The sequence below is a fragment of the Crotalus tigris genome, unplaced genomic scaffold (assembly GCF_016545835.1).
Source record: "Crotalus tigris isolate CLP2741 ecotype Arizona unplaced genomic scaffold, ASM1654583v1 scf7180000019364.2947544272:3078424, whole genome shotgun sequence".
Lineage (NCBI taxonomy): Eukaryota > Metazoa > Chordata > Lepidosauria > Squamata > Viperidae > Crotalus > Crotalus tigris.
In genome coordinates, this window is record NW_024097500.1 from 2,934,664 (window position 1) to 2,954,313 (window position 19,650).

General features: G+C 40.6%; 1 long non-coding RNA gene across 3 annotated transcripts in view; it reads left to right on the forward strand.

Annotated features, from left to right (window-relative positions):
- Positions 1–19,650, forward strand: part of LOC120316405 — a 162,585-nt gene that overhangs the window by 34,044 nt on the left and 108,891 nt on the right. For 2 of the 3 annotated variants that reach the window (XR_005558948.1, XR_005558950.1), the window contains 4 exons: positions 3,250–3,376; positions 7,912–8,234; positions 9,349–9,408; positions 11,473–11,587. This is a non-coding gene — a long non-coding RNA (uncharacterized LOC120316405). The remainder of the gene's footprint in view (positions 1–3,249; positions 3,377–7,911; positions 8,235–9,348; positions 9,409–11,472; positions 11,588–19,650) is intronic. The other variant, XR_005558949.1, reaches the window with a different exon arrangement.

Sequence of the window (19,650 nt, forward strand, 5' to 3'; positions counted from 1 at the left end):
CCCCCCCTTGGTTGCATAATCTCCTTGCTTGAAATGGAACTGCCTGGAGATAATAAGACAGATAACATTTAAAGGTGGGAAGGCAGATGAACAGAAAACTCCCAACTAGGTTCACTCTGTAGATTTATACACATAAAAAAATAAAATAAAAAGAAGAGCATAAGGACATGAATTTGGGATCCAAATATTCTCTTCCCTTCCTCTCTTTCCCTCTTTCCTTTCCTTTCCTTTCCTTTCCTTTCCTTTCCTTTCTCTCTTTTCCTCCCTCTCTCCTTCTTTCCTTTCTTTTCCTTTCCTTTCCATTTCCTTCCTCTTTTCCTTCCTCTCTCCCTCTTTCCTTTCCTTTCCTTTCCATTTCCTTTCCCTTTCCCTCTTTTCTTTTCTTTTCCTTCCTTCCTTCCTTCCTTCCTTCCTTCCTTCCTTCCTTCCTTCCTTCCTTCCTTCCTTCCTTCCTTCCTTCTTCCACTTCCCTCTTCCCTCTTCTCCTTTTTTTTTGATTGCCTGCCATTTACTGAGGCTACAGGCATCCACGTCAGTTGCTAGATGTTGTAACTCTACTCTTGCCGTTGTTGGACCACCTATGGGATTAAGGCTGAGTTATGCCACTTTGTCCCAGCAGGGTGGTGAACCTTTCCAAAGGGACATCAAAAGGAAGCGAGGGAAAAGGAAGAGACAGGCTAGCATGGATTAAAGAGAAGAGTTGACCTGAAATCTTGACCCAATCCAAGCACTAATTGATGGATTTTCAAATTGGGGATATTCTTCATTAAATGCCCACTGAAGTTCAAGAGACTTTCTCTCCCTTTTTCATGCCTCTCCTCTCATTTTGGCCCTTGATTGCCAAATCTGACAGCTTGTAAAATAAGACAGTTTTGTTTTTAATGGAAGTGCCATCAATCCTTTTCTTCTGATTCCCTGGCAGGTGGGGAGGAAGATGGTGGTGGGTTAAAGTTATGGTGCAAAATGCCTCAGGCACTCCAGGAAGACCATTTATTTCCCTAATGAAAGGAAAAAGAGAACAGCATAAAACCATGCGTAGGATTCTTCCCTGGGAAGAAATGAAAGCAAAATTTTACCCACTTACCCAAAAGTTAATTGAGCTTAGATGAAACATGCCCTTGAATAAATAAAACCAGAAGAAGCTGTGGAAAGAGATACACAATTCCTATCCAGGATTGTTGTTTTTCAACCCTGAAGCTCCTTTACTTTACTTTCATATTCTGGATAAACCTGGGACATTGTACTACTGTCCAATGTCTTTATTATTGACCATATAGAAGCATTTGTTTTTTTTTTTTTTTAGTAATCGAATTTCTACTGAAAATGAACAGTTCTCAGGGATAAGAAACGTGGTGTCCATAAAAGCCTGTAATAGACTGTGAGAGTAACCTTGGGAGATGGGAGGAAGAGTCCAAGCTAGACAATGATGTAATAAATGAAATCTGAATCCAGAGGAGGAATAGAGAAGGAGCAAACAAGATCAGAAATGAGGAGGTGATAAGCCGCTTGGGAAAGCCAAGGGAAATCATCAAAACAATTAAAAAATGATAATTAGAATATTTCGGACATGTAATATGACACCCAGAAAATACGGCATACTCCATTTAATCCTCCAGAGAAAGATTGAAGGCAAACAAGGTCCAGGCAGAAGAAGAACACCGTGGCTTCAAAATCTAAGAGATTGGTTTGGACAAAACTCAGCAGCACTTTTTTGTGCGGCTGCTGATAAAAACAGGATCGCCAACATGATCGCCAATGTCTGATAACAATGTGGCACAAGAAGAAGAAACATCTCAGAACATCTTGTCCCCTGGAAAGTAAAAGCAAAGGAGAGTGGAAGTGGTTCCAGGCTTGCAACATTGTCCTCAACTTATGATCACAGTTGGGACAAGAATTTCTGTCGCTAAGCAAGGTAGCTGTAAAGCGAGTCACATCCAATTTCATGGCTCGTTTTGTCATAATGGTTAAATGTTAATTTTGATCCCATGACCATGATGATGCTGTGAGGGTCATTCATGCAAGGACCATTCGTAATTCACCTTTTCAGCACTATTGTAACTTGGAGCGATTGCTAAACAAATGGTGGTGAGCAAAGGACTACCCATAGTGTTACTACTTGTGGATTTGGTTTTGCTGTCTTTGCTACCTTGAAGGGTTGACAGCCCCAAAGCATCTCCATAACCTGAGTTTCTTGATAACTGATGTAGACCATGAAGAAGTCATAGACATCATGACATCATCACACAAATTCTTAATTATGACTGGTCCAAATTATATCATTTTCACCATGTCAAGGTGCCTGTGATACCGCTTGTCCCTCACCTTGGAAAAGTAACAGAATAACAGAGTTGGAAGGGACCTTGGAGGTCTTCTAGTCCAGCCCCCTGCTCAAGCAGGAGACCCTATAGCATTCCAGACAAAGGGCTGTCCACTTTTCTTCTTAAAAACCTCAGGATCTCAGACCCAAGCGAAAATATGCATTCTTCTTCATGTTTTTTTTTCCCAGAGCTTTGTCAAGGCTGGGCCTCATTCTTTAAGGAATGAATGTAGGGTGTTGAAGTCCAAAGCTGGTGGAGTTAAGAGAAGGGGGGTGGGAGTGGAGGGAAGGAAGTGGAAGACTTGAACAGTTAAATGTGGCTGATCCCCAAAGTGCAACAGCTGTTCTCCATCTCTGAGGAGCAGGGATCAAGACCGAAAATATGAGATAGGCAAACGTTGGCTTAAACTTTCGTCTCCCTTTGATTGTCCTTGGACATCTGCCCTGCCATCTCCCGTCAGGAATGCTTTGCCAGCTGGGAGCTCAGAATAACCCTCTGCTCACTCCCCGAGATCTTAATATTTTAAGCCAATGCGTCGCCACTGTGCGCTTCCCGACTGAGGCGGAACTCGGATAATACCTTTTTGAGCATCTCCGCCAAAAGTTGATGGCTGCGTGTGGGGTGTTCTTGGGGGGCTCACGTGCTAATTGGCTTTAATTTGTTGGCCAATTGGATTTTTCACGTGTCTGGAAAAGGGAGCAGCAGACAAAAGGGAAAGCCCAGGGCTCAGAGGAGCGTGGGAGACACACACACACACACACACACACACACATAGACAGAGAGAGAGATCATTCTATTCCATTCCTTAACACCGTCCTGATCCAAATGGGATAAATCTTCAGGCCAAAGCGGAAGCAACGCTTTAAAGGTTTTCTCAAGCTCAATGCTCATCTTTTAGAAGTTGACAAGTAGGATGTTTATTCCCAAACAGGCGCCGAGGGAGTTTCCTTTGTTATTGGATGAGCTGCAGAAGGTGTGCTTGCTAAGGAACAGAATGGGAATGTCAAACTTGGAAGCCATGGCATGAAAGGGACACTCTTTTGTCTCCCGTTGAAGAGGTAAAAACACTTCTGGACTTCATGACTGGGGAAAGAGACAAGGATATCTGATCCAGATCTATATATTTCTTCATAAGTCTGGCTAGAAATGATGGAATGTGAATGGAAGCAAGGCTAGTGGAAATATCCCCCCTGGGTACTCTGCCATCTTTGCACAGATGAATGAGACTTCTTTCTTTCTTCCCTCCCTCTCTCTCCCTTTCTTTCTCTTCTACTCTCTCTCCTTCCTTCCTTCCTTCCTCCCTCCTTCCTTCCCTCCCTCTCATCCACTTTCCCTTTCCCTCCTTCCTTCTTTTTCATTCCTCCCTCCCTCCCATCCTTCTAGACTCTTGTTATATTTTATAAGCACTTGAAAATACCTATATATATATCATTGGAATTCAAAGGTGTTCAGAGGAGATTCTTAAAAACTAGCGAGAAGGAAGTAAAACTAACCCTGTGCCAAACCTGCCTTCCAGTTTTCTTCTCCTGCAAACGTGGTTTCTATTTGTCTACTTCATTTCTGCTGAGATTCTCTTGGCAGCGTCTTTGAGCATATTTTTGGGCCTGTGTGATGATCAGAGGAATTCTGCCATAGTCACTGTTTTCTCTGATGCATCTTTTTAGTGTTTTGAAACTCCCAAACTGCTTACATATTCCCATCTGAAAAAGACCCATGGGAAGAATGTGCTTATAATGTCTTTGCTTGGAGATATATATTATATATATATGTAGGTCTTTGGTTATTCGGGTTTTCTCCCGCATCAAATTGGAAGTGTCTTGGCGACGTTTCGACAAAGTCTCATTCATCATCTTCAGGCTGGTGTTTTCGGCTTCGTGCTTCTAGGAGCAATGTGGGATCGTAGCTGTTTTTTTCCTTTTAACTGCCAGTGGGGGTATGAACTGATTGGATGAGAGCTTGGCTGTGTTCTGATTGGATGGAGGTGTGTTCTGATTGGTTAGGAGCTTGGCTGTGCACACACCCAATTCTTGCAATCGTTCTTCCTATGTTTTAGCCTCCAGTCCCCTAATCATCTTTGTTGCTCTTCTCTGCACTCCTTCCAGAGAGTCTCAGCATCTTTTTGGTTCAAGTCAAAATTTTGATCAAGCCACCTCCTATCTGATTTGCCAAGGACTATTTTCCCAAGCCTCTTGTTCAAAGCTGAGATCCTTTTCTGTTGCTTGGCCATATCAGCTCTGCCTGGGCATCAGATCAAATCAAAACCAAATATTGCTTTTTCTTCTCTCAGCTGGATTTTCTTCAACTGAGTCTTAAGGCTGGAACAAGAGAGGAAAAACCCTGAACTGCTGCTTGGGTACATCTGTGAAAAACCAGCCATGCCAAGCAGGGGGGTGGTGGCCTTCATGAGCTTTGGGCAGCTGCCTGGTTCAGAGAAGGCAGGAGATGGTCCCTGCCTGTTCCTCCCATGTTTCCTCCTGATCTTCTCCCTCTTTATCAGGAAACTAATGGACTATTTCAAGCTCATCAGGAGCTTAGCAGGGGGAAAAATGGGCAGAACTGAATTGAAAGCAAAGCCCCATTTGTTAGAATTTGCAGCTCGGTTGAGCACTGCAGTGTGTGGGCCGATGGTGGAGATCATGAGTGACTGAGAGTAATACTGGCAAATATCACAGTGACCCATCCAAGATTTCTGTGCAGGGCTGTGCACGCTGTTGAATTCCCACAGCATATTAATACACACAGAGAAAATGGGATATACACAGTGGGAGGAACTCCTCACTTGTCTGAAAACCTATTCTGGAGATTTCAGCCACTCTATGCCATTTTTTTTTTAAATTTGGGATTTCCTCCCTTATTAATGGACAGAGTGGTTATTTATTTCTGAAAGCAATCTGGATAATAGGCAGCATTTATGGGGTCTGCATTGTTTGTGCAATTATTCCAATAGACACATTATGTGAATTATATACATTAGGACTTATATATTTAGTCAAGGGACTTTGACATACAAGTAGTAGAACATCTTAACCAAGGCACAGAGCAAAGCAAAACAACAACAACAACAACAGTGTAGTTGGATCACATGCAACAATTTTATCACTTATGTATAAGAGGAACTCCTATAATATTTGGGGGAATTTTGTTGTTTGAAGTTTTGGATCATTCCCTCTGCTTTTGATAAATTAAACTTCCTAGATTCTTAAAATCCAGGAAGTAATTTAAATGCCTGCCAGAGAATATTTGCATGTGTTCCATCAGTTGACACCTCTAAAATACTTTTATATTGATTGCTGTGGTCAACTATTGCAAACCACTTGAATAACATTGTTTTTGGCACTTGCCTCCCTGTCTAGCATTTGTGAGTCGTGTCTCTCTGCTTCACAACCACCTGCTTTCTCCTTGGATCAGATTGCAGCTGCTTGTGCAAATTTTACCAGCTCCACTTCATGGATCCAGCAGAGTCACAAAGTGAAGTTTAAAGCATGGCACAGAAGCTAATCTTTGCCTCCTGTTTAGCCACACTTCTGTGAGTGTCAAGAAGCAGCTCTAAGTCTTTACTAGTGGTCTCCCATCAATCAGTTCCTTAATTAAACCCACTAATTAGATCCAATGCTGCTGAGCATTTTTCACGATTAGCCAAAGTTTGATTGTTGCTATCTGACAAAATATAAATGCAAACTCTTTTTCAAAATCAACCGGTCTTCTAACATTTCATGGACGTGACTTTTTTTCCTCCCTGCCAAAATATGATCATAATTTGTCATTGCTTTCCTCCAGGATGTTTTTCTCACTTCCTGGTTTAACTAACAACCTGGGATTTCCTGATGAGTTTACTTACAAACAAAAATTGTAATTCAGTACTTATCAAACCTAACACGGTTAGCAATTTAGCTGGACTTGCATTTGTGAATTCTACATTACAGAAGGGGTACCAGAAAAAAAATGGTATTTATTACAAAAAGACGAGGAATTACTATGCACTTAATCAAGAGATTCGAACATGAGAAGAGGACATTTTTCTAGCTCACTTTTGAACTATGGGGTCTTTGGTCCTCTCTGAAGTTGATTGCTTTCTTGCGGAAGTTTCATTGTGCACTGATGATGTTACCTAGCTGGGTAATGAAATGTCTTCAAGAAAACAACCAAGCTCAGAGAGCGCCAAAGACCCTACAGATTCACACATTGTTCAGAATTGCAGTTGGTAACTTCTTATGGAGTGGAGCCCACTGCCCAATAATATAATGGCATACATATACAACTCCAGGTTTAATGTGCTGAACTTTCGACTCCTAATTCAGCTCTCTGTAATTCTGTACTCTGGATCTTGTTTACTCATATGAACATTTGATGGTTTATATATTTCTAGTCTTCTTCTTTGTGGCAGCCCCTTAGATGTTGGAAGACTGCTATTGTGTCACCCCCCCCACTCCATCTTTTCATTAAACTAGACATACCAAATTCCTGCAACCGTTCTTCATGTGTTTTAACCTTCAGTCCCCTAAATATAAACAAATAAGAAATACAACCTCAGCCATTTTCACCCAGTGGCTTCTTCCCTCTATGCTGTTCTACTACCAGTCTTGGCCGAATAGGATACTGCAGAAACTGTGGCTTTGCCATAAACAGATTTTACAACATCAGAGTCAAATTTTACTACATCATTAGGAGAGTTTTTTTTTCACAGAGCTATCCAATTCATGCTCCTTCTTCGAGTTCGACTTGTACTATCAAAGTGCAAGCATGTCATCACACTTCCCCAATAAAAAAGCTTTATAGTGTCTCTGCGCACATTAAAAACAAGACAAACTCCATTAATATACTGTCATTTACTTTTTTTGTTTCCTTTGGTTTTATTAGAGAACAAATGACAAACTTCATGCTAATGAGGTGATATTTTCCATTATCCCAACGGTTGCAAATTCTGATAAAGCTAGATACATCTCTGAGAAATAGAGGAATATATGGTGTGTGTGTGTGTGTGTGTGTGTGTGTGTATGCATAGGCAGTGTAGGCTAGACAATCTGTGTGACATCCTCCAGATGACTGAAACTATGGGATGGATATTCAGTAACCTATTGAAAAGAAGGACTTGGGGGTGACATATAGCAATGTTCCAATATTTGAGTGGCTGCCAGAAAGAAGAAGGGGTCTACCTATTTTCCAGAGCACCAGAAGGCAAGACAAGGAACTATGGATGGAAACTAATCAAGGAGAGAAGTAACCTAAAATGAAGGAGAAATTTCCTAACAGTGAAGACAATCATCAGTGGAATGGCTTGCCTTCAGAAGTCGTGGATGATCCATCACTGGAAGCTTTTAAGAAGAGATTGGACAGCCACCTGTCTGAAATGTTATAGGGTCTCCTGTTTGAGCATGGGGTTAGACTAGAAGGTTCCTTCCAACTCTTTACTCTGTTATTTTTGCTGCATTTTAGTAAATGAAAGATGTATATTTAATTTCAGGAGTTCATAGATAACATCTATAGGTTACAATAGACAACCTGATAATTACAAATGATACGTTAACCATGTCTGGTTTCAAGATAGCTAATGCATTATTTGCTTTGTTTTTTCCTCCCCTTTCTTCAAGTTCAGTATTTTGGGGCATGAAAAGTATACAGATGTGTGTGTGAGAGAGTGTACTTGCACACATATGAACCTAGTTCGAGCCACATTTGTTAAGGAAAGATCAGCAGGAGGCCATTGATTCTCCAAGCAAGCATGAACATTTCCACTGAAGATCCCTCACCCTACTCTGAGTTAAGAATGGTCTAAGGGACTCACGGCTGAGCACAGACTTAAACTGGAAGCCTTTTTGGATCATTGCTCGTTTTTCTCAACTGTGAATTGTCCAGCTTTCTCTGCATTTTCCAGATTATACTGTCCTGGTCATCTGGAGACTCTTCTTCTCGCCACAGGTGAGCAAGTTGCCTAGCTGTTTACAAACCCACATTAACGTCATCTGCCTAGTTAACCCACTGGGATTCTAACAAGAGGTCTTTTCTGTCCATTAATTTTGAAATGTCACATTGAAAAAGGTATCATCTAATGAGAATTACAGCTCTCTGCTTCATTGATCCTTTGTAGGGCTCTGTGAGGTATTCCTCCCAAATGGCAGAGCTTTGCGAGAGGTGGAGAAGAGTAGATTTTGGCTGTGTTTTCAGTAGAGGGAGGGAAATCTCCTGCCGGAGAGCATGATAAATCATTTGGGTTGATGGAACACTCTTATGTAGACAAATAACCACTCTGCCAGGAAATAAATGACACACGTTTCCCAAACATTAATAGAAGCCTTGCATGAGCCATGTAAAATTGGAACAGAGAACAGAGGAGGGTCCGTAAGACCCCTTTGCAGTATCACACATCCCTCACTAAATTAGCCTCACCTTGATGCAAATGCTTTCTAGGTTTGTGGATGCTCTCGAGCACTCCCTGTCCTATTTTTGTAAGCAACGATGCTTGCATGACCTCAGATTTACATATCAGAATTTGTGGAACTAACCTGGTATATGGGAGTTTTTAAAACAAAAGCTTTGGAGTGGGTTCCTTTCATTCTTCGCAGTGACTAAAGGTCTTCCAGGTCCAGCATTTAGACAAATGTTTTTGTCTCTCCAAAGTATCCTCCTCCTCCTTCTAAATTATCATATCAGAAATATGAAAGAACATGTAGACTTTGAATATTTGCTGGTAGAGGGAAGAGGAGGAAAAAGTTGAAATAAAAGTTAGCCCCTGACCCTAAGATCAGGACAAGTCCTAGTGACTGCATGTTATTGTCAAGTGCCAGAGAAATCAGGAGATCCAGGCAGTTCAAAAGGGTATAAAGGTTCATTGCAAGCTTAAGCTCTCTACAAAAATCTGAACTACTAACGGTCACAGCAATTTGGTGGTAGATAAGAATTCAAGGTGGGTTGGACTTCGATCTCTTGAGGGTTGCTGAGTGATTCATGAATTTGACCCCTCCCTCAAGTTCAGGCTGGTCATCTCCTACAATTATTTATGTATTAGTTTTACATCACATTTTTCTTCCAACAGTTCAAGATGGTGTTCAAGACACTGCCTCCTATAATTCTTTTCCCACAACAATTCTCTGAGGTAAGTTGGATTTAAAAATTAAGTGGCCCAAAGTCATTCATGGAGTCTCCGTGATTGATGGTAGACATGAACTGGATTGCTCACCCTCTTTGACAAATACTTGATCCCTTCTTCTACACTTCATAGAAACAGATAAGAAGGAAACTCCACACAAGATCCTTCTTGATCAATAGGCAAGCAGGATCACTGAAGAATGATGAAGATGTACAGCCAAAAAGAGGGCAGAAAATACTATAAGAACCTCCATCATAGTCTCTCCCATTTCATCTCAATATTAAAATAAACCAAAGAAAGGAGTCCAGAAGAAACTCTAAAGCAAACCAAGACAGTTGTAGAAACACCAACGGCTCTTTTGTGAAGAAAAATTCTACTTTTTATTGCTGAGTAATTATTAATCAGGAATGCAAGTCCCAGAATTCCCAGGATCCTTTCAATGAGAATTCTGGGTGTTGTAATCTTAATCCTGTTTGAGGATGCCATTTTGGAGGACTCTGATGTGCTTTTTCCCAGATGGATTCCATCCGTTAGTTTGAATCTCCTCTGCTCTCACTGTGAACCAGGACAGTTCCTTGATTTCTATGGAGATTCTTAGGCATCCAGGTCAGGGTTGTCCCCAAAGGTACTTTTCCAGAAGACAACTGGACTTTCTTGACTTTTTTTCCTTGAAGACATTTCACTTCTCATCCAAGAAGCTTCTTCAGTTCTGACTGAATCCTTCCATCCTCCACCATTAACTCAGAACTGAAGAAGCTTCTTGGATGAGAAGTGAATTCTCTTCAAGGAAAAACAAAGGAAGTCCATCTGCCTCTTGAAAAAACACCTTTGGGACAGTTCCTTGACTTAAAAAAAATATTCATACTAAACGAAGCAGAGTTATCAGTGTACAAATACATGTACCCTGATACGTCTTGTGTGAAGATCATTTTCTATTTTAAAATCTTGATTTTGAAAGCTTATAATGGGATTTTCTGGAGGTGTTTCAGAAGAGAGACAAGAATGGGGTCATCTCTGTAAAAGCAGATAAAATCTCAGCAAGATCTCTTATCTCTCAACGCTCTGAAGGTCTTCTAGTGGGAGATTAAAGAGCAAGGTTACTCTGACAATTTGTTTACATGCAGGAAGAGATTAAGATCTCATTGAAAAGGAATAAAAATAACATCATCTTGAGCTGTCACAGCATGAGCTCCATTGTAATCAACGCTACTCTGATTTCAGGGATAATTTAAGGCCAATTTATTATCTTAATTAAAAAAGGGAGAGAAGAAAAAGAAGAAAGATGGAGGAGGAGGAAAGGAAGGAAGGAAGGAAGGAAGGAAGGAAGGAAGGAAGGAAGGAAGGAAGGAGCAGAAAAAATATTACTGGTTGTAAGAAAATGTTCTTGAATGGCCCAATATATAAGTGGAGAGAAAAAAAAATTTCATTCATTCATTCATTCATTGTTTTAATTATACAGACTAGATTTTTCTTAATGCCATCTGGCTCACTGAATATGTTGCCTTGCTAAAATGAAGTTGCCTCGAACTGAAAACAAAAATATTTGAAAGGTGGTTGTAGAAACCTCTAAGAAAAGGAAAGGGTTTCGGTAGGAGTTAGACAATGGCTTGGAAGCCGAGAATAAAGGTAGGCAGGAGTTGTCTGAGGGCATTAAATTCTGCCTGAAATAGATCTTGAAAAGACTTTGCAGTCCTTCTAGCCACGCTTCTCTTCCAATGTGGTTTTCGTTTTCATAAGATGGATAAACTCTTCAGCGGCAGAATATTGGTGAGCCAAGGAGTTGACCTGTGAGACAGCAGAAATTTTATATCTCAATATCTTTCTCAGCTTTATATTAAATTTACAGTGGAAGTTATAACAAAACAGCCCAGAAGTATAAATATCTGATTGAGTGCTTCTCAGGCGGTGCCATACACCATACTTCAAGATATAAATTAATAGGGTAGTAATTCCTGACATTATAAATCAAGAGCTCTTCATCCGTGGTGCATAAGAATACTAGCAGAAGTCTTAAGTACTGGCTCTAATATTTATTTATTTGTACCCCATCTTTTTATTTTTTACAAACAGCCCAAGACAGCGAACATATCTTCCTCCTATTTTCCCCCACAACATCCCTGTGAGGCAAATTGGGCTGAGAAGAGGGGACTGGCCCAAGGTCAGCCAGCTGGCTTTCATGGCTAAGGTGGGATTTGAATTCGTGACCTCTTGCTTTCTAGTCTGGCGCCTTAACCACTAGACAAAACTGGCTCTATGTAAATGGTGGGTTGAGTGGGAGAGGCAACATTGGACCATTAACCAAACCTTGAAAAAGTTTGATGTTCCTGTAATTCTTCCATAACATTTTTCTCATCATTTTTAGGGATTTAGGCATTTTAATGATTGAAAAATTAATATTTCTTTGCTTTGGTAGTCCTGTAGATGCTATTGAGAGAGGAGAGATGCCTACAGGTGCTATTTTATCAACTATTCGCTTACATAGCGATCCTCAAGAACTTTGAATGATAGTATTGCGGCCTTTAGAAGGAAAATGTTTGGGAATCACTCCTGTCTCTCATATGAAACTAAAAACATGAAGAAAAGGAAAGAGGGATAGAATAACCAGAAGTAGCTCTATAGCTAGCGTTGGAAGATCTGAGAAGAAGGAATTTGACATTTAAAATCTTGTTTCTTACTTTTGTAGCTGAAGCAAAATTAATTCAAAGAGAAAATGTATCAAGTGCTATGGGTTAAGAGTAGATTTAACCTATATCTGAATTAAATCAAGTTTTGGTTGGGTTAGTCAGTGCCCTCCTAACCATACCCAAGCACTCTGAATTTGTACCAGAAAACATATATAGGGCAAGCTAGAAAAGTCTAACCTGCCTTATCTATGTTTCCTGGTAAAATACATGGGAAAATCCCATTGGGGGAAAATTCCACTTAGGGTTAGGGTTAGGTCACCATGAATTCATAGAGCAAAATGGACATCGCCAACAAACTCGGAGTGTCTGGGTATGGTTAGGAGGGTACTGACTTTTCTAGCCTGCCCTATCTATGTTTCCTGGTAAAATACATGGGAAAATCCCACTGGGGGAAAATTCCACTTAGGGTTAGGGTTAGGTCACCATGAATTCATAGAGCAAAATGGACATCACCAACAAACTTGGAGTGCTTGGATATGGTTAGGAAGACACTGACTTTTCTAGCCTGCCCTATCTATGTTTCCTGGTAAAATACATGGGAAAATCCCATTGGGGGAAAATTCCACTTAGGGTTAGGATTAGGTCACCATGAACTCATAGAGCAAAATGGACATCACCAACAAACTCGGAGCACTTGGGTATGGTTAGGAGGGCACTGACCTTTCTAGCCTGCCCTATCTATGTTTCCTGGTAAAATGCATGGGAAAATCCCATAGGAGGAAAATTCCACTTAGGGTTAGGGTTAGGTCACATGAATTCGGAGAGGAAAATGGACATCGCCAACAAACTCGAGTGCCTGGGTATGGTTAGGAGGGTACTGACTTTCTAGCCTGCCTATCTATGTTTCCTGGTAAAATACATGGGAAAATCCCATTGGAGGAAAATTCCACTTAGGGTTAGGGTTAGGTCACCATGAACTCATAGAGCAAAATGGACATCGCCAACAAACTCGGAGCCTTGGGTATGGTTAGGAGGGCACTGACTTTTCTAGCCTGCCCTATCTATGTTTCCTGGTAAAATACATGGGAAAATCCCATTGGAGGAAAATTCCACTTAGGGTTAGTATGTCACCATGAACTCCTAGAGCAAAATGGACATCGCCAACAAACTAGGAGTGCTTGGGTATGGTTAGGAGAGCACTGACCTTTCTAGGCTGCCCTATCTATTTTTCTGGTAAAATACATGGGAAAATCCCATTGGAGGAAAATTCCACTTAGGGTTAGTGTTACGTCTCCATGAACTCCTAGAGGAAAATGGACATCGAGAACAAACTCGGAGTGCTTGGGTATGGTTAGGATAGCATTGACCTTTCTAGGCTGCCCTATGGATGTTTCCTGGTAAAATACATGGGAAAATCCCATTGGAGGAAAATTCCAGTTATGGTTAGGGTTACGTCACCGTGAACTCATAGAGCAAAATGGACATCGCCAACAAACCAACAACTCGGAGTGCTTGGGTATTGTTAGGAGAGCACTGACCTTTCTAGCCTGCCCTATCTATGTTTCCTGGTAAAATACATGGGAAAATCCCATTGGAGGAAAATTCCACTTAGGGTTAGGGTTAGGTCACCGTGAACTAGAGCAAAATGGACATCGCCAACAAATTCGGAGTGCTTGGGTATGGTTAGGAGGGCACTGACTTTTCTAGGCTGCCAATCTATGTTTCCTGGTAAAATACATGGGAAAATCCCATTGGAGGAAAATTCCACTTAGGGTTAGGGTTAGGTCACCATGAACTCATAGAGCAAAATGGACATCGCCAACAAACTCGGAGTGCTTGGGTATGGTTAGGAGGGCACTGACTTTTCTAGCTGCCCTATCTATGTTTCCTGGTAAAATACATGGGAAAATCCCATTGGAGGAAAATTCCACTTAGGGTTAGGGTTAGGTCACCATGAACTCATAGAGCAAAATGGACATCGCCAACAAACTCGGAGCACTTGGGTATGGTTAGGAGGGCACTGATAAACTCTCAATCCCCCTTTCTCCCATCATCCCACTTTTTTGTTTATCAATATGTTTATGGTTGCCTGATAGGTGACCTTACTTACTAAGCAACCTGTGGATTCATTTATCTTGAAATTAGCAGGTAATGAACTGGAAAGCTCCAACAACCCTCCCACTAATTAACATGATAATTGGATTGTTTTGCTACAGAGGTACAATTAGCATAGAGGAACCCAAGAGGGAGGGGGAGGAAAAACGAAAATCAATAATAATGTTTGAAGTGTCCTGCCAAGCCCACCACAGGACAGAGCCAAATCAGCAGAAGCTGAGAGCTTCCCTTAGTGATGCTTGGCAAAGCTGTCAGCTGCAGATCCCAGATTCAACTCTTCACACAACCAGGCTCTGATCAGAAAACAATAATCGCGGAGGGTACCATGTCCTTCAAGCCCTTTGCAACCCTTCTTTCTACCATCTTACTATGCTTAGGTTGGAGAGAGTCTTAGGAGTCAGGAAAGTATAGGAAAAACTACCCTGGAGTACACAGACTTAACACGTTATATGTTGCTTCAGAGAAAACCGTGGACTGAAAGTAATAGAAAGCAGATTTTAAATAAATACCAAGAGAAGTTTCCTAATAAGGTATATTCAAGAATCTGCATCCTGAGAAGAAGGGGTCTTCACTAAAGACATCTAAGACAGCTGTTCTTGGAAAATAAATTCTACAGTTCCCACACTAGCCCGAGAGTTTTAGACTAGGAAACTCGAGACCGTCTTCCTAATTCTGGGGATTTCTGCTTAGAAAAAAAAGGAAGTCTCAGAACAAGGCCTTGGAAAAACCTTTTAGACTGGGGCTCAAGGCTGTTACAGGTGCCCCTTTGGGTTGAATGGCTCAAAAACCACAACCAACGACAAATGGGAGTTGGGTGAAGAAGAACAGGTTACATCTGATTCCCCGTCAGAGAAAGGCGTTCCTTTTCAGGTTTTTGCATATGGTACCAATATGGCTGGCAAACCAGAAGTTGGAGGTGCTTCCTGTTCTGGACGGGACTGACTGCCTGCATTTTAAAATCAGATGCTCAGGTTGTTGCAGCTGTCACTGAGATCAATTTCTACCCGCTTCTGCTAGTTCTCCAGCTTTTCTGAAAGACACAGAGCTATTTCTGGATTGCTTTAGGAGCCACCAGATTAAATTACGACAACCGGGAATCTGAGAATTCTGTGCAGGATCTTAGCTAATCCTGGCATTGCATGCTTCTAGACAGAGAGATCTGATGTCATTTATGAGAGCTATTGGAGCTATTCTCCCCGCTTAGGAGCCCAGCACCACTGGGACCACTTTGGCTTTTATTTTCCACATCCTTTCTAGTTCCTCCTTTAGGCCCTGGTACTTGTCCAGTTTCTCATATGCCTTCTTCCTGAAGTTGTTTTCACATGGCAGATATCTGTCTGTCTGTCTGTCTGTCTATCTCCCTCTCCCTCTATCTCTCCCTCTCCCTCTATCCATCCATCATCTGTCTGTCTGTCTGTCTGTCTGTCTATCTATCATTAAATATAGGTAAATATCTAAAAAAACCTATAAAAAGGGATAAGTAAATATAGACACAAACATAATTAGTATAGGGCTAATTGAATGTATCTATCATAATCCAAAACTCAACTAACAAACTTAATACTCATTAAGGGTGGCTTGAGGCACAAGTCATCATCAACAACACAATGTCAATGGTCAATGGTTGATGCTCCAGTCAAATTATATTGGGAGAGAAGTATGTCCAGAACACTCATTCCTCATTAGTGCACAGTTTGAAAATATGGAAGATAAATGTATTTCTTTTTAAAATTGCCTATAAAAAACAGAGGATTTCTTCCCCCCCCCCGCCACCCATCTGATTTAAATTAACACTGGTAAGCATTGCCTTGTCTTAAAATTCCCTGTCAAAGGTATAGGGTAGGAATATTTAGGTGGAAATTTTTTCATAGATAGGATAATACTGAAATATTTTGTCAAGGACAGGATTTCCACTTAGCAGTGACAGGAACAATAATACATTAAAAACAAACAAACAGGAATTCCATCATGAGATATTTCTTAAGGTTTAATAAGGAAAAAGTGAAAAGACAAGAACATGATAGACCATTGTACTTCATTAGATTGAGTAAGTATTGGTCTAGGAAACTTCAAGAGGATTGTTCCCCAACCATACTACTAACATTTGTAAAGGAATAATGAGAGAACTTAATTTTATTCTGAGAGGTGGACTGTTCTCAGAGACAAGGGAAATCTAATGAGGTAATAAATAAATAAAAGCCAGTGTGAATCATGACCATGGGTGGGTTGATTAAAGTTGAATAATGTAGACTTCCTCAACTTGACGTCCTTCAAATGTAGTGGCCTATATCTAGCTTGAAGAAGGATGCACTAACTTGCCAACCCACTTTGGATTGATATAGAATCAGTATCATCCAATAAAGCTCCTACGGAGAAGTTTCACACTAAATATGTGAATGCCTGAATGGGAACAGAACCATTTCCACTAAGGGTTCACTATTACCAATCATTGAGTTTAATGTTGGTGGGGATGGATCTTCAGTCCCTCAGCTGCATCCAGAATTTTGACAGGGGTGAAACATCCCCGTCTCCAACCCAAGAATGGACCCGCATGGAACCAGCAGCTTAGAACAATGCCTTTAATCAGAATTGTTCTCAATTGGAGCACACTTCTAAGAATCCCCCAACAATTTTTAAATGCACTCTAAAAATTCATCTATTAAGAAGTCTTGAAAGCTCCTTGCTTGCATAGTAGACTTCTCAGAACCTTCTGTCCAAAGGGGATTGGAGAGCATCTCTAATTAATCAAACTAGGTCAATCAAGTTTTGACTCAGGCAGCAGTGGAATTCTTTAATAACCTCTTGTAATTTCCAGATGCTACTCTCCTGTCTTGAGCTAGGAATAAATACCTCCAACGTGTACAAGAGAGCAGATCCAGGGAGTATTTTGAGTAAGCAATTTTCATATGGCCCATATTTATGTCTTCCTGGAGGATATCTATAATTTTAGAACTATTTTGTGACAAATAACTCCCTAACTCCCTTCTCTCTCTCTCTCTCTCTCTCTCTCTCTCTCTCTCTCTCTCTCTCTCTCTCTCTCTCTCTCTCTCTCCCTCCCTCTCTCTCTCTCTCTCTCTCTCTCTCTTTCTCTCCCTCCCTCCCTCCCCCCTCTCTCTCTCACACACACATACACACACAGACACACTACCCTGTTTGAAATAACTTTTCACAAGAAGCTGCGATGCTTAGTCTATGTCTCCATCTATGCATGACTTGGCAGGAGTTTTCTAGGATTTTATTTTGGCTTGTCTGAATTAAACTTTATTACATAATAATACACTTCTTCTTCTTCCTAATGATACAAGGGACTGAGCAGAAGGTATTCCAGATATGCTCTGCCTCTAAGTTTGAAGACCCAACAGGATTCATCTCCACCTCAATGTCTTCCTGGCATCTATAGAGGCACCCGACCTAATCCTCGCCCTGAGCTTTTTAAAAAAGTAAAAAAATGGAGAACTGCTATACTACAAAGCACAATGCCAGCCTATAGCTATGTCTTTACTTGTAAATACTGGATTGGATCCACAGCATTTTACCAAGTTTCTTCAGAAGGAGGAAAATAACAGCACAGCATTGTAATGGAAGCTATATTCATTTTGGGTTATATGTGCAATGTTGCAATGCCCATTGGAGGAGCTTGCTCGGAACTATCTTGCAGATCTATGATCCAGGGTTTAAATTCTGGGTGTTTCCTTCCATCTTATCATGTCAACAGAAACTACCTTTCTCTTGAGGTTTTGGAAAGCATCTGAACTATGCTGACATAAGTGTTCACTATAACTTGGGGAACCTAGGTCTTGCTTCACGCACTTTCATTCTTTGAGTCACACATGACTCAAAGAAAAGGGTTAGTTATCTGTTCCCACAAACTGAGAAATAACAGAATAATGAAGTTGGAAGGGACCTTGGAGATCTTCTAGTCCAATCCCCTGCTCAAATGGGAAATCCTATACCATTTCAGACAAATGGTTGTCCAATCTAATCTTAAAAGCTTCCAGTTTTGGAGCACCCACAACTTCTGGAGGCAGGTTGTTCCACTGGTTAATTGTTCTCACTGTCAGGAAATTTCTCCTTAGTTCTCCTTGATTATTTCCACCCATTGCTTCTTGTCCTGCCTTCTGCTGTTTTGAAGAATAAGTTGACCCTCCCTTCTTCTTTGTGGCAACTCCTCAAATATTGGAACACTGCGATCGTGTCATCCCTAGTCCTTCTTTTCACTAGACTGGACATACCCAATTCCTGCAACTGTTCTTATGTTTTAGCCTCCAGCCCCCTAATCATCTTTGTTGCTCTTCTCTGTATTCTTTCTAGAGTCTTAACATTTTTTTTTATATCATGACAACCAAACCTAGGTGCAGTATTCTGCTACTGGTAAAATTGAAATAAAGTTGAAATGAGAGCATGGCTATTTGTGTCCAAAAACTGATCTGGAAGCTTTGGAAAGATAAATATATGGCACTTTTCACTCAGTGGGTTGATGATATGATGGCACTTCCCATCCATGAGCAGATTGCCTATATAATACATACAATAGACAAATATAATTGCTGGAAATCAATCAAGCACTTAATTTTATTTCAAGGCTAGATCATTTTATAACTAACATAGTAACAATTATGCTAAAATAGAAACTTAAAAAGTCATATTGCTAGAATAAAATAAGGTAAAGATGAAATTATTAAGTTACAATTACAGAGTATGGGTATTAAAATGCAAACCAATCCCATAAAATTAGAATTAAATTTTACAACGAATAATCTAAATGCTGTAAACTAAGAGAACTGTAAAAGGACCTCAGCAACACTAGAAAGTATAACAGCCCTGCTGTTATGTAGGGCTATGTGAGGCTATGCTCATTTTTATTAAGTCTAACCTTTGCTGAAGCCTTGCTAGGCTTTGTTGGCATTATGATCATCGTGTCCCAGCCAATTATAATAAAGATAGAGCAAAATAAAAATAGAGTGATAGGTGTATGTTTAAAAGGAGAAGAGGGGTTGAGAAAGGGTGAGGAGAAGGAATAAGAAAAAAGGAGGAGGAGAAAATATATTGAATTATCGAAACCCCATTTTGGATAGAACTATAAAGCTTTATATATAAAGTAAGTAAGGTTCACGGTTTATATGAAGAGCTGTGATGGCGCAGTGGTTAGAATGCAGTATTGCAGGCTAACTCACTGCCCACTGCCAGCAGTTCGATTCTGACCAGCTCAAAGTTGACTCATCCTTCCATCCTTCTGAGGTCAATAAAATGTTGATTGTTTGGGGGCAATAGGCTGACTCTGTAAGAAGCTTAGAGAAGGCTGTAAAGCACTATAAGTCTATTGGTATTTTCCTTCCTTCCTTCCTTCCTTCCTTCCTTCCTTCCTTCCTTCCTTCCTTCCTTTCTTCCATGGTGCAGTGTTTAGAATGCAATATTCTATGAGGACTCACTTTGCTGGGGCAATAGGAAGACTCTGTAAACTGCTTAGAGTGGGGTATAAAGTACTATGAAGTGGTATATAAGTCTAAGT